Source organism: Budorcas taxicolor, chromosome 8 (genome assembly GCF_023091745.1).
Source record: "Budorcas taxicolor isolate Tak-1 chromosome 8, Takin1.1, whole genome shotgun sequence".
NCBI classification, from domain to species: Eukaryota; Metazoa; Chordata; class Mammalia; order Artiodactyla; family Bovidae; genus Budorcas; species Budorcas taxicolor.
The window spans coordinates 40257835-40283268 of record NC_068917.1 but is presented as its reverse complement, the minus strand read 5'-3'; positions in this window follow the sequence as shown (position 1 = coordinate 40283268).

The following is a 25434-nucleotide window of genomic DNA, read 5'->3' as shown; positions in this document are numbered from 1 at the left end:
GATGTGAGACCAGAGGGACTAGGAGTGGTTTAGCTACAATAGTTGGCAAATGAATAACATTTCTTTGTTAATTGTGACTCCACTGCAATTCTTCCACCATCACTCCTACTTCATATCACATCCCACCATACTATATTGTCTCCCAAAACCCACCCCTTGCCCAGTTCACCACAACCACCCTTTTCTGCCCACCATTTCCACCACGGTACACATAGCTTACTATAGAACCTCTCACTCCATGTCAGATTTCTTGGGTACTTTTTCTTTCTGAATCTGTAACTGTATTTATTAGAATATTTATAGTTTCTTGTAACTAAATTATGAAGTGAAATGGCTTAAACAGTGAGAAATTATTGCCTCATGTAACAGCTATGCAGGAAGCAGTTACTGAGTTGACTGACTGATTAGAAGGCTGGATAAATGGTGTCAGTGCTCAAAGATGGCTTCTCTGAGATCCTCTTTGGTTTCCCCTCACTATTATTGCAAGACAGCATCTATAACTTCCTAGCATCTTCTCTCACAAGAAAATAGCTAAAGAAAAGAGAGAAGGACCACTTCCCAGTCTCCGCTTCTGGCCCTCACTCCCCTTTATTTGTCAAAGAGGTAAACTTCTCTCAAAACCTCCTCTCTTATTTCTCATTGGCTATAATGTGACCACATCTCCAAACCAATCAGAGGCAAAGGGGAAAAAGATTTTCATTAGCATGATTAGATCATATTCATCATAGTTTGTCTCCTAAAATTCAAAAGGGACCCATGTTTCCTGGATATATTGTGCAGAATGCATTGCTCAAGGATAATAATTTTTTAAACTATTTTTTTATATTGGGGTATAGTTGATTAATAAACAATATTGTGATAGTTTCAGGTGAACAGTGAAGGGATTCAATTGTTTTTTAAAGGTTAATCATGACTCTCATAAGGATATGAAATTAATAGGTGTCAAAGATTTAATTAAATTAATTAATTAAGGGGAAAACTATAAAAGAAGTTATCAGTTCAGGTCAGTCACTCAGTTGTGTCTGACTCTTTGCGACACCATGAATTGCAGCACACCAGGCCTCCCTGTCCATTCATCAACTCCTGGAGTTCACTCAAACTCATTTCCATCGAGTTGGTGATGCCATCCAGCCATCTCATCCTCTGTCATCCCCTTCTTCTCCTGCCCCCAATCCCTCTCAGCATCAGAGTCTTTTCCAATGAGTCAACTCTTTCCATGAGGTGGCTAAAGTATTCGAGTTTCAGCTTTAGCATCAGTCCTTCTAATGAACACCCAGGACTGATCTCCTTTAGGATGGACTGGTTGGATCTCCTTGCAGTCCAAGGGACTCTCAAGGGACACCACAGTTCAAAAGCATCAATTCTTCAGCGCTCAGCTTTCTTCACAGTCCAACTCTCACATCCATACATGACCACTGGAAAAACCATAGCCTTGACTAGACAGACCTTTGTTGGCAAAATAATGTCTCTGCTTTTTAATATGCTATCTAGGTTGGTCATAAAAGAAGTTATAGACAGTTCCAAGGAGAATCCAAAAACCAAGACAAATATTTATGATCTCATGATTTTTGAAATGCATTTATTTAATCAGTTCAAAACTGTTTTCCTGCACTGAAGAGGAAGAAAGTCAATTGACCCTTATGAAACAGAATTTATTTGCATATCTAGAGACAAGAAATACTTGTTTTACACCAGTTTTATACAAGTTAACTTCTATCTCTACACAGCTGTAGAAAACAATGAAAAGCACAAGTAACGTAAAGTCAGATGCCTTTGAGAGAGTGAGTTTCAATCAATACCCAATTTTCAACTGAAGACATTTTCTAGTCTTTCGGTCCACTTAGAGACCTTTCTATTTTTCCTTACAATATGCACAAAATCATGATTCATTAGCAAAGAATAAAGAGGAAATGACTGTTGTTGAGTAGACAACCAACAGTATCTGCCAATCACAGTGCTGAGAAGTAGGAGAAAAATAAGTGTATCATAATTTGCAGTGAGACTTTCATACTACTTTACAGGGATTCCTTTGGAGGTGAATGATAAGCCAGGAGGTACTGGTTGAGGCTGAGAAGGCCTGGCCACTTTCCCTGAGCCTAAACCTGAGCTTATAGTGGGGATGGGACAGCAGCTCATATCTTCCCTCCTGAAGAGTCGCTAAAATCATGTGTTAAGTAAGAGCTGTGACCAGAGGCACTTCTATCATGAAGGATGAGACTATGAATAATTCCTTTATGGAAGGTGCAGTTTTTAATTTTTCTAATGTACATGACCATTTTCTGTTCCCATTCTACCCCCTCCCTTGGTTCTTTCTGCATTTATTGTAAATTAAATTTCAAGGGAATAATACCAATAATCACATACAATTCATTTCAGTCTGTTGACAGGCAATTTTTCTGTAGTACCCTGCTGGGGATTTGATAGTGAGAGGGGGTGGTGTGAAAATGTGATATCTGATATTCGTACAGCCTTTGTCCCCAATCTGGTGTTTATGAGCTTCTTTTTTCCTGTTATACAATTTAGGATACTATATTTTTGTATCTTAATTAGTTTCAAAATTAATAAACCAAATGTTTTATATATATTTTAAAGTTCCAAACCACATAGTATGCTTGCTGGTACTGTTAGTGGCTCAGTAAGTCTGTCATGAGAAAAAAATCTAGTCAGGATTTTGCTAAATGCTACATTTCACATGTATACATTTTGCATATATAGTTCTGAGTTTGTCTGTGAGCAACCCCCTGGAGAAGGAAATAGCAACCTGTGCCAGTATTCTTGCATGAGAAATCCCATGGACAGAGGAGCCTGATGGGCTACAGTTTATGGGGCTGCAGAAGAGTGGGACATGATTTAGCAGCTAAATAGCAACAATTGCTCCTTGAGAAGGAATTGCTCACATTTTAGAGAAATAACATTTTTTACATGGTTCTGTTGTAACTACATATAGGTTCATTGGCCATTTCCATGACAGAGTTCAATTCTACCTGTGAAAACACTGCTTTCTCTTGGCTGCTGGCTCTTAACTATTAATTCCCATCATAATCACATGGCAGGGGCCACTTGTTACAACACAGATGGCTGTTCCCCACACCAGAGTTTCTGATTCAGTAGAACTGAATAAACCTAAGAATTGGCATTTCTGACAAGTTCCGAGGTAGTGCTGATGCTGCTGGCCTGGAGAAAATCATTTAAGAACCCGTGCTCTGGGCCATGTACCTTCAGGTTAGAAAAGATTCTCAGTCCAGGAGACAGCCACAATCTACACATGACAGAAAAGGGAAGATATTTTGTTAATACAGGGAAATATTTTTCACCCTTCAAAGGAACCTATTTGCACTTCCAATATCTTCATCCAGTGAAAAATTGATGTGAATAACTCAAAATGGGAGGCCATTAAAAAAAAAATCACATTGGAATCAATCTAGGAAAGTCACCTGATGACTCAGATGGTAAATAATCCACCTGCCATGTTGGAGACCTGGGTTCAATCCCTTAGTTGGGAAGATCTCCTGGAGGAGGACATGGCAACCCACCTCAGTATTCTTGCCTGGAGAATCCCCATGGACAGAGGAGCCTGGAGGGCTGCAGTCCACGAGACTGCAAAGAGTTGGGGGTGGCTGAGCAACTAAGCACACAGTCTTAGTGTATCCTGACTGTATCACTTAGGCCAACCAGTGATTGTAAATTTCATTAGTAGACAAAGATTGTGGACTGTTGATTGCTAAGTTCCTTTCTAGCCCTATTCTTCCACGAATCTGACCCTAACCAGATGTCCAAAGAGTTCCCCAGCTTTATCTGCTGGTGTGGACATCTTGAGCCAAGACATGTAGCAGAAGAGGGGGCAGCATCTGCCTCTGAACCCACAGCAACAGTTTTGCCAACCCTGATGTCATAGAGTAAAGTTCAGTGGAATTTCAAGGAATTCAAGACTATGTGACCCAGGCAAAATTGATCTGATGAGCAGGGTATAAAAATTCCTCTTCAGGAGAGCTGTCAGGGGGTTACTCCTGACCTCAGCTGCCTGACTGCATTGTATGCCTTTCCACAAGTATGTCCTCAGCGTTTTTTTCAGAACTAAAGTTCCTTGATTAAGAGAAAATCGCCATCTCTACCTTTTCACTGGAAACTCTGGGGAATCTTCCCATGATGTGTTTTGGGTAACTGCAAGCATCTGAAAGGTTACAAGAGAGAAACAGATTGCTTTCCTTTTTTTATTTTTATTTTTTTAATTTTTAAATTATTTATTAATTATTATTATTTTTATTTTTAACTTTATAATATTGTATTGGTTTTGCCACACATCAACATGAATCCACCACGGGTGTACACATATTCCCAATCCCAAGCCCCCCTCCCATTTCTCCCCCCACACCATCCCTCTGGGTCATCCCAGTGCACCAGCCCTGAGCATCCTGCACCCTGCATTGAACCTAGACTGGTGATTTGTTTCTTACATGATATTATACATGTTTCAATGCCATTCTCCCAAATCTTCCCACCCTCTCCCTCTCCCACAGAGTCCAAAATACTGTTCTATACATCTGTGTCTCTTTTGCTGTCTCGCATACAGGGTTATCATTACCATCTTTCTGAATTCCATATATATGTGTTAGTATACTGTATTGGTGTTTTTCTTTCTGGCTTACTTCACTCTGTATAATAGGCTCCAGTTCCATCCACCTCATTAGAACTGATTCAAATGTATTCTTTTTGATGGCTGAGTAATACTCCATTGTGTATATGTACCACAGCTTTCTTATCCATTCATCTACTGATGGACATCTTGGTTGCTTCCATGTCCTGGCTATTATAAACAGTGCTGCGATGAACACTGGGGTACACGTGTCTCTTTCAGTTCTGGTTTCCTCGGTGTGTATGCCCAGCAGTGGGATTGCTGGATCATAAGGCAGTTCAATTTCCAGTTTTTTAAGGAATCTCCACACTGTTCTCCATAGTGGCTGTACTAGTTTGCATTCCCACCAACAGTGTAAGAGGGTTCCCTTTTCTCCACACCCTCTCCAGCATTTATTGCTTGTAGACTTTTGGATCACAGCCATTCTGATTGGCGTGAAATAGTACCTCATTGTGGTTTTGATTTGCATTTCTCTGATAATGAGTAATGTTGCGCATCTTTTCATGTGCTTGTTAGCCATCTGTATGACACTAATAGATGGAGAAATGTACCATGTTCATGGATTGAAAGAATCAATATATTGAAAATGAGTATACTACCCAAAGCAATCTATAGATTCAATGCAATCCCTATCAAGCTACCAGTGGTATTTTTCACAGAGCTAGAACAAATAATTTCACAATTTGTATGGAAATACAAAAAACCTCGAATAGCCAAAGCAATCTTGAGAAAGAAGAATGGAACTGGAGAAATCAACTTGCCTGACTTCAGGCTCTACTACAAAACCACAGTCATCAAGACAGTATGGTACTGGCACAAAGACAGAAATATAGATCAATGGAACAAAATACAAAGCCCAGAGATAAATCCACACACATATGGACACCTTATCTTCGACAAAGGAGGTAAGAATATACAATGGAGTAAAGACAATCTGTTTAACAAGTGGTACTGGGAAAACTGGTCAACCACTTGTAAAAGAATGAAACTAGATCATTTTCTAACACCATACACAAAAATAAACTCAAAATGGATTAAAGATCTAAACGCAAGACCAGAAACTATGAAACTCCTAGAGGAGAACATAGGCAAAACACTCTCTGACATAAATCACAGCAGAATCTTCTATGACCCACCTCCCAGAATACTGGAAATAAAAGCAAAAATAATCAAATGGGACCTAATTAAAATTACAAACTTCTGCACAACAAAGGAAACTGTAAGCAAGGTGAAAAGACAGCCTTCTGAATGGGAGAAAATAACAGCAAATGAGGCAACTGACAAACAACTAATCTCAAAAATATACAAGCAACTCCTGCAGCTCAATTCCAGAAAAATAAAGCAACCCAATCAAAAAATGGGCCAAAGAACTAAATAAACATTTCTCCAAAGAAAACTGGTTGCTTTCTATTTCACCTCAGAGTCTTAGAGTTCTATGCAAGCTTAAGGCAAGTAGATAGGAGAAAGCAGGCTATTGGAAAGGAAAACTGTTGCTGCATCTTGTGGACAGTTGCGTATGTGTGCATATGTGTCTCCTCTGCAAAACTCTGGGCTTTTAGCTAAAGGGCTGTGCTTTTTCTCCCTCTTTGCCTTATTAATGAGTTTGTCTGTTGAGAGGACTTGGAACAGAAGTGCTTCATAAGGTTTGCTGAGTGGATAAATATGTAGAATATTGCTGTGTGCATGGAGTTATTTTGTTGGTTTACATCTTCTTTCAGAAAAGTCTCCAAGGTCAATAAAAGTACTAGAAAAAAAGAAAGTGAAGTCACTCAGTCGTGTCTGACTCTTTGCAACCACATGGACTGTAGCCTACCAGGCTTCTCTGTCCATGAGATTTTCCAAGCAAGAGTACTGGAGTGATTGTCATTTCTTTCTCCAGGAGATCTTCCCGACCCAGGGATTGAACCTGGGTCTCCCGCATTGTAGGCAGATGCTTTACCGTCTGAGCCACCAGGGAAGTCCAAAAGTACTAATGAATGAATAAATAAGTGATTTTTAAATATATAAAACAAAGTTATGCTGAAGGCTCAGAAACTACATTGCCTCAATAAGGAGCCACTGTGTGGATGGGTGAATGAATTTTTTCTATAGAAGCATCAGTGAAAATGGGGTTGTTTCATGGCTTGCAAAACTAATATCTGAATTTCTAAGTCTTGATAAACTTTCAGTGGGTTCCAAAGGCAACTATGCTGTAATACATAAATAAGTAAATGATATCTCCCTGATCTTGATTCTTTGAGTCATATAAATTTTTATTCCTCCTTATAGTTTAATTATTATAATAAAGCAGTAACAATAATGATAATAATAGCTAACTTCAATTAGGCAGTGAGACTCAAACTCTGTGCAAGCCTTTTTGTTGTTGTTATTTAATACTTGTAGCAATCTGAGAAGTAGTTACTATATTATCCTCAGAAAGACTGTGTAGCTTACTCAAGGGCATCTAGCTGGTGATGGGTGGAGGCAAACTTTTTGCCAAGGAATTCTGACCATAGTATTCTGCTTCTCATCACTGCACTGTATCAGAAGCACGGATGATAAATGAACCTTTGGAGAAATAGCTTGTGGTAGATTGAATAATGGCCTCCAAACATTTCTATGTCTTCCTGCTTGAAACTTGTGAATAAATGACCTCACATGGAGAAGGGGACTTTATGGTTGTGATCAAATGAAGGACCTTGAGATGAGGAAATTATCCTGGATTATCCAGATGTGTTTGCAATCACAAAGCTCCTTATAAGAAGGTAAACAAGGGGGCCAGAGTAAGACAATGCAATGTGGTGACAGAAGCAGAGGTCAGAGTGGTGTGCCAGAAGAAAGGTACTTCTGCTGACCCATTTGGGACTTCTGACCTCCAGAACTGTTAGATAATAAATCTGTGTTGCTTAATGCCACTAAGTAGTTATTATTGCAAATATTCTTTTTTTTAGTTTGTTAGAGTAGGTGAAAGAAACTGATACCCAGTCTATATAACCTGATGATGGTCACCCTCTGCCCTTGGTGGGAAGATGCTAACACAAGGCCCCATATCTGCTATAATGGCGTCACAGACCTTACTCTGCAGAGAAACACTCTGTTGGTTTTGAGGTTTTCTGGTTTGCCTGCTGCTGTATTTATCAGTACATAAATACATGCCATTTCAGAAAGTGGGTGCCGTTCCCCAACATATTCACAGCAATCGAAATAGCAAAACAGACTGAAAATTGCCATAATAGCGCTTTATTCTTGTCCTCACATTGGCTTATAAAATGACATGCTCACAAGATTTATAAAAATCTCTGCTTCTCTTTGCTTCTCCCCACCCCTTCCTTCTAGATCTTTCTTATCTCTCTCTGCTAAGAAATTAAGCCCCTTAGTGGGTTTTCCATTCACGGAAATATATTGCGAGCTTTGTTTTTCTTACTTTTTAAGTGAGCATATTTTTTCCCCTTTAATTATTTTTATGACATGTGTTGGGTGAGCAACAAAAGGGAACTTTGAAATGACAAACATAAACATGAGAAATGCAGACTCTAAATTAATTTCCCCTCTGATTCAGAGGAAACCATGCTTGGTCCCTATTTGAGTTTATGAAAATTATGCAGTATGGGAAGTAGAATTGTTTTAAACATTCAAAAGAAGAGAAGGAAACTAATGTCTTTTAGATATTTGCTGTAGGTTTAATGCTTTATGTGGGCTAGCATGTATATGTCTTACAACTTGTAAATGCTAGGTATTTCCTCCATTTTTTTTTGAAGAAGAGTACATAACTGTGCAAGGGCTCCTTTCATCACAGGCTACCATCAGATAGCTTTTGGAGAACTTTCTGGTGCCTGGGAGCTGGTGAGGGTCCTGCTTCTTGTGTTGCTGCCATTTCCCTATTTGGAAGTTTTCTGCCCTCAGATCCGTTGCTTCACATCTAAGCCTCCTCTTGTCCTCTAAGTTGTGGAAGGTGCTCCTGCTCATTGATTCAGATTTTTGCCTGTGCTTTTCCCTCTCATGAATATGTCCTGATTGATGGAGATGGAATGTTTGGCAGACAAGGCTTTTGTGATATTACCATGGCAAACCTGGTCCATCCATATCATGTTTCATCTCCCAATATGATGGTTTCTCACCCACTGGTGAAACAAGATTGTTCTCCTTAGTGTCTCTTGGCATTAGTTTCAAATGTTGGTGCCCATTACAAATATACCTGGTAAAGATAACTCTATTGTTATAATGCTATCTAATATTGATATATATACTGGGTTGGCCAGTCAGTTTGGGTTTTTCCATAAGATGTAACAGAAAAACCTGAACAGACTTTTTGGCCAATCTGATATAAAGAGACAGAGTATAATTTAGGATAAGCAAGTATAGGGGGATAGAAACAGAATACTGGGATACAGGAAAGTCATAAAGGGAGACATAAATAAGAAAAAGAAAATCATGATTTCATGTTAATCAAAGCTAGATAAGTTAAAACTAAGCATATTTGGAGATGTGGCAAATAGTCTCCTGAAAAGGGTGGGATCTCATTCTCCCATTGCACTTTGTAGGTATGGACTTCATTTGCTAACTAAAACTGAAATGGAATCCTGCTGAAGACAAGAGAAAGAACATTTGATGGACAGTAGATTGTCTCAGTACAGTTGCTCTTCTCCTTTTGTCCTATCACCTCTCCCTGATTCACTTTCTGTCCTACTCTGAGCTCCTCCAGCCTGAACCTTTGGACCACAGCCTCCAGACTTCTATGGCTTCATCTTTTCATTGTGTTCTGCCAATGACGGTTACTTGTGGGAGATTTTAGGATGGAGGAAAAGAAGAGTTAGGGAATTTCTTGCTTGCTTTCTTTCTGTTAAATGTTACAGGTCTTGTGATGTCTACACTCTTCAGTTACTATTGGGTTGTTGTTGTTTAGTCCCTAAGTTGTGTCTGACTCTTGTAACCCCATGGAATGTAGCCCACCAGACTCCTCTGCCCACGGGATTTCCTAGGCAAGAATACTGGAGTGGGTTGCTCTTTCCTACTTCAGGGGATCTTCCCAACCCAGGGATCGAACCCACATGTTCTGTGTCTCCTGCATTGGTAGGTGGATTCTTTACCACTGTGCCATCTGGGAAGCCCTAGATATTGGGCCCTTCTGCATAAATCTGTCACTCACTGGGCTTCACAATCTCTTTCTTTTGCCCCTTTATATGCACAAGTAGTCATGAGTTTCCACTATTGCTGAGCTTTGGGTACCTCAGCCTCCCTAGCTGGTCACCTAAAGCTGCCCGCTTTTAATGCAAATAGTCCCTTCATTAAAATCTCTTCAACTCAACCATCTGTTATGAATTCTGTTTCCTGCTGACACCTCAACTGAGGCACAATTCCCTTTTCAGAACCTTCTGAATAGAGAATTTTCCTGCAAAAAAATGATTATTTAGTTTCCCTGTTTTGTCCCAGTATCAGAGCTAGCCATGTTTTTAAATCTTAAGTTCCTTTATTTGCTTGTTTTCTTTTGTAAATGGAGAAGTGATGCTGGCTGTTCCTTAGGAAAAAATAAGGAAAAGTAATACCTCTTTAAAAGTGGCATGAGTCTTTGTTCCCCTGGAGGGCCTAATCAGTGCATCTCTGGAAATAATTTCCATTTTTCATACAGGACCCTGCAGTATGCGCTCTTACCTTAGTGCCACATCTCTTGGGCAGAGGTTTTGTCTTATAACATCAGGGTGACAGTGAGACTCCACCATGCTCAAGTATAGGCCCTACAGTGTCACTCTTAAGCACAATACCTATGTCCCTAAATGTCCCAGATAGTTTTAGAAAATTTAACATAGCCATCTGTTATAAAATGTTATAAAGAGTTGGAGTCTTACCTCCACCAGGCAAAAGCCTGATTAAAAAGATCTTGTGCTGGCCCTGAAGGTCAGTATTTATGGCACTATATTATTTATAAATAATGTGAGAATTATTATAGTAATAAAAGTTGGCATTCCAAAGAATGGGCATATTAGGGATGGCTAAATTATGGTGACATTGAGATCGTGGGTCACATCTGAAGCTTTCTTTCAAACCTATGGAAAATTAGCACCAACTTGACTGCAAAGGCATAAAAAACAGTGGGGAAGAGTAAGGACAGCTAGGTTGATCCAAGGGGCTGGGAGTTTCTTACCAAGAAATGAATAATTCAGCACCCTTTCTCAGTCTCAGGATTGGCAACATTTCTACTTAACTCTATCCTCTCTGAATCTGAGTAGAGTCCTGATACAGTCAGAATTCTAGAATCTCAAATAGAGATACACAGCTGAAGGAACCCCTGTAGGAGGATGAGATTGGATGCTGTGTGTTTCATCCTTCCCAAAGAAAAAATGCTAGCTTAATCACAAATCACAAATTGGACCTTAGCCTACAAACCTCTCCTCTTCTGTAAAAGATTGGTCAGATGCATGGCCAAGGCTCAGACAATTGATAAGTTTAAAGAACACTTGGGGGGAAGTCTCTTACTTCTTAAAGGAAAGTTCTAGAACTACATAATGGTTGGAACACTCTTTGGAACTCTCTCTAGGAAGATAGGGTCCACTTGATAGTTGCAGAACACAATTTTATCACAAGATCTATGAGTTTTAAAAAGTAACACTCACAAAGAAAGATTGTCCTTTATGATGTTCCTACTTCACTCCTTTGCTGATTTAAATACCTCAAACCCAAAGATCAGTTTTCATTCAAAAATGGAATTTACAGGTGTTTATTTCACTAGAAATCAAGTCAGTTTTCGCAGTTCAACTATGCTTCTGACTGATTCTGAAACTTCTGAGACGGGAAGGAGCCCAGAAAAGACTTTTCAAAACCAGTGTTCTAATCATACTGTTTCTGGCTATGGGCAAGAGATTGATTTAGTCAAGAAAAATCATTCTTGTGGCATCTGTAATCTGCCAGTAGGGTCTCTCTCTGCTGGACAATCTCTTTGCCCAAAAAGCATCAGAGATGCAAGCAAATTTCTGAGCAGTTGAGGGGAAGCAAAATAAACCTCTAGTCTTTTAATAGACCGCCATTTCCCTATTTTGTTTTTCTTGTGCTTTGGCATTCTGAATGTTTGTTTTCTTTTCTTGGGGTTCATTTCACACAGTGTAAAATTTCTGTAAATATTTTTTCTTTCTTTAGGGAAAATTCATACTTCTTATAGGTCTGGTAAAGTTCTTCAGCAACCTTTAAACTACTAATTATGTGGAGATTATAGCAGGTAGATTCAATTCAAGGATGATTACCATGTAATCTGGAGAGCATAAATAATAATGTACTTAGTGCAGAAGAGTTACAAAATGCGCAGCCACTTCTTGGCTCTGTGTGCCTGGGGAAAGAATAAGAAACTAAATGTTTGTGATTTATAATTCCTTCATCTCTGTTGGGAGTTGTCTTATATATATTTCTAATCTTTTCCCCATGGGGATAAAAATAATCTTCAGCATTGCATCTTTCTTCTTCTCTTGACTTTCTGTACGCGTGAGGTCAGGTCAGGCTGCTCAGCACTGGAATTTGAGGACAGCATTGTGAGAAAGCAGAAGCAGAGGCTCTAGATTTGCTTGGCTGGAGGGAAAGCTGTACCCTGTATTTTTATAAACTGTATTCTATATTATTTTCATGTTCTTCTATACGTTTTTTTGCACTGCGGAGATTCAGAAAGCTCTGGTTTCTTAGATTCAGGATGTAAGGTTTCACTGTTTGCAAATTCATTGTGCGCACTCCTGTGGTTTCAAATCCCTCTGCTCAAATTAATAGTGGATTGAGATACTAAGGAAAGGTGTTTAAAAACTGGCAGTCAATTGAGACTCCTCTCATTATGGAATGTGAAGAATTCCAAGGTATTGCAAAGAGAAAACTGACAAGTCTGTCAAGTACTGATACATTTTTATGGATTTTCTAATCTTAAGAAATCTAAATAGTCTCTCTCATCTCACTAAAATAGAGAGGATATAATGCATAGTGTATTATTCTTAATTGTGGTGACATTTAATTGATCTTGAATATATGGATTATTTCCCCGATTGCTTCATAATATTTATAAACCAGATGGCCTGTCTTTCATTTTCTTCTATCTGTACCTCAGTGCTGTACGTATGTTTTTATGTATACAAAACTGACACAAATCTCTGAAGACAAATTATAGTTCATTGTAATAATTCAGAAAATGTACTGTCAGTCAGAATAGGCTAGGATATGCTGCAGCAACACATGATCTGAAAATATCAGCCGCATCTAACAAACATCCTCAACTTCACCCTGGTTGTCACCCTGGGATTTAAACAAATATCCCTCAAAGAGAGGGATTTAAAATGCTTCTATATGAAGCATTGCTTATGTCATAGTAGGGAAAATGAGAGACACTTAACCAAGTGTTGGCTCTTAGAGCTTCTCCTTCAAGGGGATAAGCATCACTTCTACATATATTTCATTGGTCAGCATAAGTCTTGTGCCTACTAACTGAAGGTAGAGAAAATAAAATCCTGGGAAAATCATAATGTAATCTTCCACAGGAGACTTAGGAGTTGAAAACACACACACACACACACACTGGAACATTATTATTGTATATATCCTCCCAGTCCTAAGCCAAGCACTTAGCAGCCATTTTTCACCACTTTCTGTCTCTCCTAACCTTGGGTATGATTAAATTAATTAGTTAAGGAAAGCTGGTATGTATTTCATATGATTAATGCCTTGGAAAACAATTGTAGTATATTGCATTGATTTGTTTCATTTTACATGCTTGAAATTAGAGGCTTATGAAGTCTACATGCAAATTTATGCAAAGTGGGATGCAAATTCATATTGTGAGCCAGGAGTCCTGGCATTCCCCTCCCCTCTAGAAAAAGAACTGCACCATTGAATATGCATGTGCTGCATATGGTACTGCTCTTTTCAAATAGCAGCTCAGAGCCAGCAGCCAAATAAATCCCAGTGACATCAACCAAGCAACAAACAAAAGTTTAAAGTCATTTAGAAACAAAAATTGAGCTCCAAAGTCTCAATATTTTCAGGGTCAACATTTTCAAGCAAAATTTAAGTTAACAAATGCACTGTCCTTTAGCTTTCAAACTCTGTATGGGTAGGGGGCAGAGGCCTACAATACAAAAAATGTATTGGTGGAACCCACTCTGGAATTTTGTTCTCTTGATTACTTGCTTCTGGTGATCACTTGGCTGGCTGAATCAAATAAATCTTCATTGCCACGAGCCAGTGCCCATGTGTGCTGACATATTTCTCCCTCATTTGTACCCATCAGTGGGGGATTCTGGTTCCAAGATTCAGACAGAGAGTTATTATTAAGATAGTCTCAAAGAGAGGAACAAATTTTGCACCTGAGTGCTTGGAAGTCAGGCATAGGGGAAAATTAACCACTTGTAGGAATGCCAATTAGAATCAATATCTTGATTGGCCTGCAGGTGGTACTCAGATTATTCACTGAACTCATTCTGCTCTTGTGAGACCCCAATTTTGCTTTGATACTAAATACATGTAAAATATTTTGGTGAATGTTTATAAATAAACAGATATGGGGCACAGTCTCATGCAGATTCTTCTAATTTGATGCTAATGAATTCAGCATGTAGTTATTCACTCATTTATCAAGTATCTTTTTGGTTATCCTCCAAGAACTGGGCAGGGACCTGAGGCATATCAGAATGAATAATAGGCATTCCCTGCCCTTGGGGAGCACCAGCCCATCTCCTGAGCTCCTGGAGCTTTGTGTAGTGTCAGGGACACTGTCTCTGGATGACTTTTCACAGTAAATGCATGTGAATCATGTTGAGAAATACACCAGATGGGAGGAGGGAATAATGAGATCCTTTGATGTGATGGAGCCCTTCATTACAGCAACTGCTTTTATAAAATTCTAGTCAGGAAAATATTTCTCAGCCATGGCTTAGGTTTCAAACAACATTTCATACAACAAAATTTCAATACAACAAATGCACTTCAAATGTCCCTTGGAGTTTGTCATAATGGGGTTTGCGCTATGAATTTTAAAAATATGCCCAGTGGTTTAGATATTTTACTTATAAAACTTTCCTGCAGCAAAGGTAAAAGGGAAATGCAGAGACTGTGTTGGAATTATAAAGTGACCTAGGGGCTAAGGGACCTATTCTTTTTTTATTTACCCTTGGAGTGTGGCCTTCAAAATTATTCACAATAATTGGCATGCCAGTAACAAATGTGTCAGGGTTCCCCATGTATCAGTGCAAAAGAGTAAAGTCAAGTTTCCATATAGGTGGGGATACTCAATAAAGAAAATGACAATCATCAAAAGATGGATAATAGAAATAATAGCAATCATTATAATGGCACTGGGTCATATTTATCAAATGTTTATGCAGTAAGCACTGGGATAAGAGCATTTATTTGTTCCATCAGCTCAGTATTCCTATTTTACAGATTAGGACACTGAGCTTCAGACAGTATGTTAATGACAAAACCTGGTATTTGGTATAATAGAACCCACAGCTTCTTCTTTCCCTTGGTGTTAAACCTCTGCTTAGGAGAGCCTCCTTCCCTCAGCTGCAATAAGGAGGCTGTCAGAGCAGGCATGTCCACATCATCTTACTTTCAGTGAAGGGCAGCCTGAAGAAGGCTGCTCACATCTGGCTTGTCAATGAGCACAGCTGATTCAATCCAAGGACCAAAAGAATTGCTTCTTTTATGCCTGTGACTAGAAAAAATCATGGAAGCAGGAGATTGGAAGGGACCTCTTTGTGGCTTCCCACCCTTAGCTTGTTTCAAGTTTGTGGATAGTATATAGAGTGGATTAAATTTTCAGGTCTTAACCCTGGTACCTGTGACTGTGGCCTTATTTGGAAATAGAAACTCGGCTGATGTGATGAACTAAGATAAAGTGATACTCAAGTAGAGTGGACTCTAAATCCAGTGACTGGTGTGTTCCTAAGAGAAAGCAGATGGAGATCTGAACACAGCAGGGAGAAGGCCAGACAGAAACAGAGGCAGGGACTATTAACAATGCAAGTGACCAGCACGGAACAGCAAATATGGCTGACAACAACCAGAAATTAGGACAGAGATGTGAAAGGATTCTTCTCTAGAACCTTCAGAGAAAGCAAGGCTCTACTAACACCGTGGTTTTGAACTTCTACCTTCAGAGCTAGAATAGAATAAATTTCTGCTCTTTTAAGCCACATGGTTTGTGGTACCTTTTTATGGCAGCCCCAAGAGTCTAAATACCATACCTCTTATCTCTCCATTGAATCCTATTTTGTTATCATGAGCACCACCCAGCTTAGACCTTTGTCTCCATCAGTTGAACTCTTGCAGTGGTGTTTTGTCTTGTCTGGCCATAAAATATTTCTACCCTTGTGCAGTACATCTTTCCCAGTGCTGCCAGAATCATTTTTCAGAAGTCCAGTTCCAATTGTGTTACATTGCTGCTGTGTGAAGTTTTCAGTCATCCCCCAACATACAGCACCCACAGCCTGGGACCCAAAACTGTGTGCTAGCTTCCTTGGTCTTCAGTTACTGTAATGGCTCTTCTTATTGTCTCATTCTGTACTAGATTTTGAGCTCCTCAAGGTTGGGGTCTGCAATTAACTCACCTTTGATTTCTCTGCAGGGCTTAACGTAGTGGGAAAGGCTCTGGGTCAGGAGACTGGATGTGTGAGTTTTAGACTTGACTCTGCTATGAAGCAGTACTGTGGCTTTGACCAGTTGTATCACCTTTGTAACTCTCTGCAAGCCACTCTGACTATACATGGCAACTATTACAATGGCTCAGAGCTCAAACTTAGGAGAACAACGTGCATTGATGTAACAGAAATTAATTAAGAGCAAGTCTAGCCATGGTCAAAACACTGAGACAAACCAGAAGACATGGGTTCATGGATGAAATGTCCATTTGATTAGTTGTTGTTTTGTTCAGAAACATTGCTTTAAGCTTAAACACTCTCATATAAGAACCCCCGTAAAACAGAGACAGATTATTTGCTAAAAGCAAGTCTGCTTAATCTTTCTCTATTGTCACTTTAAATCAGATGGGCTTTCTATTTTTAACAAGTCTTCTTTTATTAAAACAAACTCCCAACATGTGATGTAAGGCATAAGATTTAGCAGTAGATTTTAAGGCCACTTTTAAGACAGCTTGGGTAGTATTGAGATGTTTGAAGATCATAATTAAAATTAGACATTAAAAACAAAAAAGATTTCTCAGCTCTTCAACCATCAAAACATTTGGCATTCCTTTCTTTCCTGGGCCCCAAATAGCCATGTAATCATCGCTCTGTGTTTTACATGTAATTCTGCAGCTAAGTACATCATTATTTAGACTCCACAGATTATATGGTAATCATGGATTTACTGTAAACCCAATTTAATTTCTACGGAATTACTGACTTTAAGGTTGCAAAACAATATTGTTTACAAGGCAGTATAATAGCACTCAGAGTGAATGCTGATTAGAGCTAATAAAGAAAGGAATGTATAGCTCTCAGGACTAAGCCTAAATAGTTAAAATGATCGATATGGTAATCAAGTGTTTTTAAGAGAATACCTGTTGAATACCTACTACAGTCTCCACACAATAAAACTAAAAAGGTGGACAAAAACCAAAAGTCATTAAAAAATTCTAGAATAAATTGCTATAATGGGTCATCTCATTTTTTTAAAATTTGCTTATTCTAACTAATAACTCTGAGAATACATTTGGGATTTCAATTTTTAACTAATAACCAAAATGTTAAATTCTTGGATAGGTTAGTCATAGATGCATCTCTTTGAAACCTAAATGGTGCACAGTCAATTCATTGCACATTGAATTTGCTCCTGTTATACTTTTCCCTGTAACCAGTTAAATGTGTCTGAATTAGATGTACAGGTGGGGATTTGCATAGATAAATGAATACTCCCCAATTCAACAAACTTTGAGGTGTAGTGGACAAGAGGAAGGACATTGTTTAAAGTTCCTTGTGCTTATTGGTCATAATCTCTGGTGAATAAACTTTGATTGCTGAACAGAGGTGAGAAGTAGCCTAAGGCATGGGCTCAGCCTTTTGATAGGCCTAGCTAGAGATGCGGTAGGAGGTGTAGGAGGAGCACTTATGTAAACATTACGGTACAAACAGAACTTTAGCAGACTTCAGAGTAATCTAGATTGTAATTTAAAGAAATGAAGAAAGGTGGAAGTTTCCAAAAAAAAAAAAAAAAAAAGGAGATGAGGAGATGCAATTCTATGATTTTGTTTTCCTAACCTTTTTCCTTGTGATGGGAATTGTATTCAAAAAGTATCAAGCTATTGGGAAATGATGAACCTTTTTTTAATTTAGTAAGGATTGCATATGATAGAAAAAAGTTGCCAAGAGGTCAGAGGTGGAGAGAAGGAAGATAAGCCTCTTTTGGAAACAAGTTTTCCTTCAGACTTTTCCACTCATCAGGCTAAAAGTGTTAGTCACTCAGTCATGTCCATCTCTTTGTGACCCCATGGACTTTAGCTCACCAGGCTCCTCTGTCCATGGAATTCTCCCAGGCAAGATATTGGACTGGATTGCCATTCACCTCTCCAGCTTCCCTTCTCAGGAATCAAACCAGGTCTCCTGCATTGCTGATAGATTCTTTACCATCTGAGCCACCAGGGAAGCCCATCATCAGGCTTAAATGTCCCTGGAAATTCATGTCAACAATCCAATTGACTCCAGATAGTGAATCAGTTCTAAACAAAAAGTTCCTTGAGGAGAAGCATTCTACTGTGTGTTATTTTTTCCATGCATTCACTCGACCAATATTTAATAAGCTCCTCAGATCAGTTCAGTTGCTCAGTCATGTCCGACTCTTTGCGACCCCATGAATTGCAGCACGCCAAGCCTCCCTGTCTATCATCAACTCCCGGAGTTCACCCAAACTCATGTCCATCGAGTCAGTGATGCCATCCAGTCATCTCATCCTCTGTTGTCCCCTTCTCCTCCTGCCTCCAATCCCTCCCAGCATCAGAGTCTTTTCCAATGAGTCAACTCTTCGCATGAGGTGGTCAAAGTATTGGAGTTTCAGCTTTAGCATCATTCCTTCCAAGGAACACCCAGGGCTGATCTCCTTTACAGTGGACTGGCTGGATGTCCTTGCAGTCCAAGGGACTCTCAAGAGTCTTCTTCAGCACCGCAGTTCAAAAGCATCAATTCTTCCGTGCTCAGCTTTCTTCACAGTCCAACTTTCACATCCATACATGGCCACTGGAAAAACCATAGCCTTGACTAGATGGATCTTTGTTGGCAAAGTAATGTCTCTGCTTTTGAATATGCTATCTAGGTTGGTCATAACTTTCCTTCCAAGGAGTAAGCATCTTTTAATTTCATGGCTGCAATCATCATCTGCAGTGATCTTGGAGCCCCCAAAAATAAAGTCAGACACTGTTTCTGCATGGCAAACACTGTGCTAGATGCTGGGGATTTAAAAATCAAAAGATATATGTGATTTTTCCTTCCTCAAAGTCTTCAGCCTTATAGAGAAGGCAGATAACCAACAAGTTATGTCAAAAAATTGTGTATGTGTTGGCTTTACTCATGATTCTTTTAGTTATAAGAGACAAAGACCAAATTCTAATTGGCCAGATCAAAGAGCATAAATGGCTCACAGATAAAAACAGGGGGTTCAGGATATATATTCTACCTTGATCTCCCTCTCTCCACTTTTCTTCTGTAATGGTTCTGTACTCAGGCAGACTTTCTCCTGGGGTGACAAAATGGTTTCCAGTAGCTCTAGCCTTAGATTTATCTTCTTAGATAATTCTCTTACCCTCACAGAAATAATTTCTCTTCTACTGAAGTTTCACAGAAATCTTGGGCTTAATTTGTGTTTTTCAAAATTGGGTCACTCACCCATTTCTGAACTGGTCATTGGAGTTAATGCAATGCTCAGAACAAGGACCACCCTGAACTAGAGTGTGAGCAACTCCAATCAAATGTTATAACATGGAGAAAGGAGGGATGTTTTCATAAGGTAAATTTGGGTGAATTACTAGAAAAGGGTGGAAAAACTAGAAATGATAGGGATCCAGCCCAAGTCTCATGATGTTGAAGTAATGGATGTGCTCTTACCTCTTTCTTCATGCACACAGGAGGTGTATTTTTGATGCTGGTTGTATCAAATCATTCTAAAAGGTACTTTTGAGCATTTCTTGTGATCTGTGATGTTAACTTTGTGTCAGCCTGGCTGTGCAGATGGATGTCCAGATAGTTGATAAAACATTATTTCTGGGTGTGCCTATGAGAACATTTCTGCAAGAGATTAGTATCTGAATAAGAAGACAGAATGAATAAGATCACTGCCTCTTGGAGGAGGTCGTTGAGAAGACATGATGGCAGGTTGACCCAAGGGCTGGACCACACAATGGGGGTCTCCTTACCACCTGCTCTATCCTTAGAATGTGCATCCCCTTGCCCTTCCTGAACACAAGAAGCTCCAAAGACTTAGCCTTGAGATATATTCTTGAGACCATCTGGACTGTACATGTAACTGAATCCAGTTAAGGCCTCTATATAAATTTTTAAGATTCTGATGAGTTAGTGCCAAGATCTATTTATCTCACAGTTGCCCAAGATAGCCTTATATACAGGTTCCCTTGCTTTTTAAAACTGCCACCTATCACCCTGGAGTGGTCTTGCCTCTTCCTTCAGTCTTTCCTTGCTCTCCATGTATGGGGGCATTTTGCAAACCAGCACCCTCACCAATGTGGGTGGGCATCACCTAACCTATTGAAAGTGAAAGTATTCATTGCTCAGTCGTGTCTGACTCTTTGTGACCCCATGGATCGTAGTCTGCCAATCTCCGCTATCCTTGGGGTTCTTTAGGCAAGAATACTGGAATGGGCTGCCATTCACTTCTCCAGGGGGATCTTCTTGACCAGGGATTGAGGGCCTGAATAAAAAAAAAAGGCAAAGGTCAGGCAAATTTGCTCCTCTTCTTAAGCTGGGCATCCATCTTATCCTGTCCTGGAACACTGGTTCTCTCTGCTCTTGGGCCTTTGAGTTTGGATCTGGACCATTGACTTCTGGTTCTCAGGCCTTTGGGTTTCGACTAGAACTACACTCCACTGGCTTTCCTGTGCCTCCATAATCACTTGAGCCAATCTCTCATAATACGTCTCTTTCTTTGTATCTATATGAATCCTCTTGGCTCTGTTTCTCTTCATGACTCTGGCTAACACATAGAATATGATTTGTAAGATACCAAATGAAGAAAAGCCAAAAGCTTGGAGTCTGTTTTAAACACAAAATATCAATATCACCTGCAACAATCTAAGAGTTCCAACTTGTGTAAAGTGATGCATTACAGTTTAAATCCTTGAGTGCAAGTAAGGCATGGAGACATTATGCTTCACTCTAATAATTAAACTTAGCAACTATTATTTGTCTAGTATGTCATGTTTTAAAAGCATTTTTGTGCCTAAAATCTCAGTTGATTTTGATGTGATCTCTGTCAGCTTACTGGGGGCTATTTTCATGACCTGCCTTTTTTATATGAGACAGCTGAAAGGAAGGGGCACACAAGTTCTCAGTGAAGCTGAACAGATCGAGGGGTGTGCAATTCTGACTGTTGATGTTTCCTCTTGTTTCAAGAAGGATCTGCTCCCAAAACCTCCCAGCAGTGGACATTCTTAGAGTCTGAGAGTCTGAAAGCATAGCCAGAGTGCCCTGTCACAAAAGGGTTCCTGTTTTTCTTTTAAAAGCTCATGTTAGCTTAAAAATACATGTTCAGCTTCAATTCAGTTGCTCATTGTGTCTGACTCTTTGCGACCCCATGGACTGCAGCACGCTAGGCCTCCCTGTCCGTCACCAACTTCTGGAGTTTACCCAAACTCATGTCCATTGAATCGGTGATGCCATCCAACCATCTCATCTTCTGTTGTCGCCTGCTCCTCCCGCCCTCAATCTTTCCTAAAATCAGGGTCATTTCAAATGAGTCAGCTCTTCCCATCAGGTGTTCAAAGTACTGGAGTTTCAGCTTCAATATCAGTCTTTCCAATGAACCCCCAGAATTGATCTCCTTTAGGATGGACAGGTTGAATCTCCTTCTAGTCCAAGGGACTCTCAAGAGTCTTCTCCAACACCACACTTCAAAAGCATCAATTCTTCGGCGCTCAGCTTTCTTTACAGTCCAACTCTCACATCCATACATGACCACTGGAAAAACCATAGCCTTGACTAGACGGACCTTTATTGACAAAGTAATGTCTCTGTTTTTGAATAAGCTATCTAGGTTGGTCATAACTTTCCTTCCAAGGAGTAAGTGTCTTTTAATTTCGTGGCTGCAGTCACCATCTGCAGTGATTTTGGAGCACAAAAAAATAAAGTCAGCAACTGTTTCTACTGTTTCCCCATCTATTTGTCATGAAGTGATGGGACCGGATCCCATGATCTTCGTTTTCAGAATGTTGAGCTTTAAGCCAATGCTTTCACTCTTCTCTTTCACTTTCATTAAGAGGCTCTTTAGTTCTTCTTCACTTTCTGCCCTAAGGGTGGTGTCATCTGCATATCTGAGGTGATTGATATTTCTCCTGGCAATCTTGATTCCAGCTTGTGCTTCTTCCAGCCCAGGGTTTCTCATGATATACTCTGCATATAAGTTAAATAAGTAGGGTGACAACATACAGCCTTGATGTACTCCTTTTCCTATTTGGAACCAGTCTGTTGTTCCATGTCCAGTTCTAATTGTTGCTTCCTGACCTGCATACAGGTTTCTCAAGAGGCAGGTCAGGTGGTCTGGTATTCCCATCTCTTGAAGAATTTTCCACAATTTATTATGATCCACACAGTCAAAGGCTTTGGCAGTCAATAAAGCAGAAATAGATGTTTTTCTGGAACTCTCTTGCTTTTTCGATGATACAGCAGACGTTGGCGATTTAATTTCTGGTTCCTCTGCCTTTTCTAAAACCAGCTTGAACATCTGGAAGTCCATGGTTCACGTATTGCTGAAGCCTGGCTTGGAGAATTTTGAGCATTACTTTACTAGCGTGTGAGATGAGTGCAACTGTCTGGTAGTTTCAGCTTCTTTGGCATTGTCTTTCTTTGGGATTGGAATGAAAACTGACCATTTTCAGTCCTGTGGCCACTGCTGAGTGTTCCAAATTTGCTGGCATACTGAGTTCACTTTCACAGCATCATGTTTCAGGATTTGAAATAGCTCAACTGAAATTCTATCACCTCCACTAGCTTTGTTCATAGAAATGCTTCCTAAGGCCCACTTGACTTCACATTCCAGGATGTCTGGCTCTAGGTGAGTGATCACAACATCGTGATCATCTGGATCATGAAGCTCTTTTTTGTACAGTTCTTCTGTGTACTCTTGCCACCTCTTCTTAATATCTTCTGCTTCTCTTAGGTCCATACCATTTCTGTCCTTTATTGGGCCCATCTTTGCATGAAATGTTCCCTTGATGTCTCTAATTTTCTTAAAGAGATCTCTAGTCTTTTCCATTTATTGTTTTCCTCTATTTCTTTGCATTGATCACCGAGGAAGGCTTTCTTATGTCTCCTTGCTATTCTTTGAAACTCTGCATTTATTTGGGTATATCTTTCCTTTTCACTTCTCCTCTTTTCACAGCTGTTTGTAAGGCCTCCTCAGACAGCCGTTTTGCTTTTTTACATTTCTTTTTCTTGGGGATTGTCTTTATTCCTGTCTCCTGTATAATGTCATGAACCTCCGTTCATAGTTCATCAGGCACTCTATCTATCAGATCTAGTCCCTTAAATCTATATCTCACTTCCACTGTATAATCGTAAGGGATTTGATTTAGGTCATACCTAAGTGGTCTAGTGATTTTCTCCACTTTCTTCCATTTAGGTCTGAATTTGGCAATAAGGAGTTCATGATCTGAGCCACAGTCAGCTCCCGGTCTTGTTTTTGCTGACTGTTTAGAGCTCATATTTAGTTGCTTTTTTTCCATAATGTATCTGCACTCCTTTTAATGCTGTAAACATTTTGCTTCTAACTCTGACCCTGGCTAATTTGTGCCTGAGTGTCCCTAGTGCACTCTTTGCCATGAACTCACACAGATTCACAAAACACGGCAGACAGTTGTAGGGATGTTGTGGTGACCAGTGATGTGATTTCTTGACTGGGGGTGGGGGTGGAGCAGGAATTGTCATTTTCAAACTTGGGGAATGTGTCTAACAGAGAAATCATTTTAGGTCACAAAGTAGTGCCATCTCTTGAACAGCAGTAACAAGAGAATAATTCAAGTCCCTTCTCATCCTCAAAAGTCCTTGAAAAGGAAGCTCAAGCCCAGTGGGAGAATCTGTATTTAGCGAGTTTCTACTATTTTGTATGAAACATCCATATGCTTCTTTGTGTTATCACGTTTGCTCCCTTTCACAAAGAGATAAATCGCACAGTATGTTCTACAGGTTTCAAGTTCGCTAAAAACAAACACAATTTCACAGCTTTCCAGAATACTTTATTGTTTCGTATCTTCCAGGACTTTGTATTCACTAAGTATCTTACAGTTTATTCCTTAATCATCACAGAATCCTTGAAGCAGTTTGGCCTGATATATTGCTAGTTCTGCTTTACGGATGGAGAATCTAAAGGGAAATGATGTTCAAAGTTACATACAAGGACCAAAGTTAGAACCCGTAAGTCTCAATTACAAGTATGTTGCATTGACTCTGGCTTCCTTCCTGCATTTCAACCTTGGGTTTTTCCATAACCTCTTTAAGTTAGGTCAAAAGGACAAGTCTGTGTCTGATTCTACCTGACCTGTGTTCTAATACTGTCACTCAGTAGTCTAGTGACAAAGGATATGTCATACAACTTAAAACAAGCCTCAATGTTGTTACCTGTAAAAGGGCGGGGGGGGGGGGGGGGGGGCGGAGATTAAGTCTGTGTTTCAAGTTGTGATTATCTGTAACAAATGATCATTGTTGGAATTAAAAGTCAACATAATTTCTCCAATTTTCTTATTCTTCCTTGTGATAGAGCATAAACCCCTGGGGACACAGACTGCCACTTACAAACTGCTTTATAACAGTGATTCTCAGCCTTAATTGCACTCAAGAATCATTTGGGCAACCTTTTGAAATTATCCATTTCTTTTTTTTTTTTTTCACTGCAGATCAATTAAATAGAAATAAATAAGAGGTGGTCTCAAACATTATACTTTTAAAAATCTCCCCAGATAGATTCTGTCATGCAGACATCATATAAGGTGAATGATGACTTACAGAGGTGATTTTGACTTCCCTCTATTTTATATACTAGTTTTAAAGTACTTATAAACTCTGGCATTTTATTATTCATTTCAGTTCAGTTGCTCAGTTGTGTCCGACTTTTTGTGACCCCATGAATCGCAACACACCAGGCCTTCCTGTCCATCACCATCTCCCAGAGTTCACTCAAACTCATGTCTATCGACGGTGATGTCATCCAGCCATCTCATCCTCTGTCGTCCCCTTTTCCTTCAGCCCCCAATCCCACTCAGCATCAGAGTCTTTTCCAATGAATCTACTCTTCGCATGAGGTGGCCAAAGTACTGGAGTTTCAGCTTTAGCATCATTCCTTCCAAAGAAATCCCAGGGCTGATCTCCTTTAGAATGGACTGGTTGGATCTCCTTGCAGTCCAAGGGACTCTCAAGAGTCTTCTCCAACACCACAGTTCAAAAGCATCAATTCTTTGATGCTCAGCTTTCTTCAGAGTCCAATTCTCACATCCATACATGACCACTGGAAAAACCATAGCTTGACTAGATGGACCTTAGTTGGCAAAGTAATGTCTCTGCTTTTCAATATGCTGTCTATGTTGGTCATAACTTTTCTTCCAAGGAGTAAGTGTTTTTTAATTTCATGGCTGCAGTCACCATCTGCAGTGATTT